Source organism: Mandrillus leucophaeus, unplaced genomic scaffold (assembly GCF_000951045.1).
Source record: "Mandrillus leucophaeus isolate KB7577 unplaced genomic scaffold, Mleu.le_1.0 Scaffold494, whole genome shotgun sequence".
NCBI lineage: Eukaryota > Metazoa > Chordata > Mammalia > Primates > Cercopithecidae > Mandrillus > Mandrillus leucophaeus.
The window spans coordinates 1501089-1502390 of NW_012105298.1; positions in this window are offsets into that span (position 1 = coordinate 1501089).

Sequence of the window (1302 nt, forward strand, 5' to 3'; positions counted from 1 at the left end):
ATTGAATAGCAATTAGCACAGTGGGTGTCATTATCATATTCTTTATTTAAGATATAAATTATTTTAATATTTTACTATTAAATGTTATTTTTTCCAGATTTTTATCACATTAGAGAAGTTTTTTTTAATTCCTATGTTACTAAACATGTTTTAATTCATGAATGGTTATTTTATGAATCTGTGGGGATTATCATACTTTTGTCTTTAACCTGTAAATGCAATAAATTACATTAATATATTTTCTAGTGCTGAATTAACTTTGCATTTCTAGAATAAATCTAACTTGGCTGTGTTATTATTTTTACTAGATTTGGTTTGCTAGTATTTAAAAAAAGATGTTCCCATCTCGTTTTATACATAGGAGAGATCAGCTTGCAATGTTTCATTTTTACACAGTTATTTTTTGTCTTTGCCATCAAAGTTAAACTAGTGCCATAAAAAAAGGAAAGGTTGGAAAAAGGCTTTCCTTTTTTTATTATTTTATAGACACGTACAAGATAGTAATTTTCCATTTCCGAAATCTGTATTCAAAACTAGTCTATAAACTGATCTAGTGTTTACTTTGTAGATAAATTTTAAAATATTGCTTCAATTTCTTTAATGATTGTGTAGTTCAAATTTCTGTAATTGAAGTCCTACAATCAGAAATATGTGTTTGATATGAACAGTGTTATACAACAGAAAATATATGCAGCATATCATGTTCTAAAATCTGAGAAACTCTTAACTTCAAAACAAAAAATGTTCCGAAGAGTTCTTGTTAAGAAATCTTAGGCTTCCAGTTAATATTCTATTTTTTGGCTCAATTGTGGTAAGTTACATGTTTTTTAAAATTATTTTTCACGTTTTAAAAATTACTTCCATCAAGTTTCTCATAGTACTCACTCATAATTTGAAAAATCTCTGCTGCATTTATATGCCTGGGCTTTACTTCTAACACATTCTCATGTATATTCTTTAATCTATCAGTCTTGTGAGATGCTGTTTAAAACAAATTTAGCTTTCCAGATCCTCTTTCCCGAATCATAGTTTTAAAAATTAAATTCTGCACTGGGCGCGGTGGCTCAAACCTGTAATCCCAGCACTTTGGGAGGCCGAGACGGGTGGATCACGAGGTCAGGAGAGCGATACCATCATTCACAGCTAACACGGTGAAACCCCGTCTCTACTAAAAAATACAAAAAAACTAGCCGGGCAAGGTGGTGGGCGCCTGTAGTCCCGGCTACTCGGGAGGCTGAGACGGAGCTTGCAGTGAGCTGAGATCCGGCCACTGCACTCCAGCCTGGGCGACAGGGAAAAAAA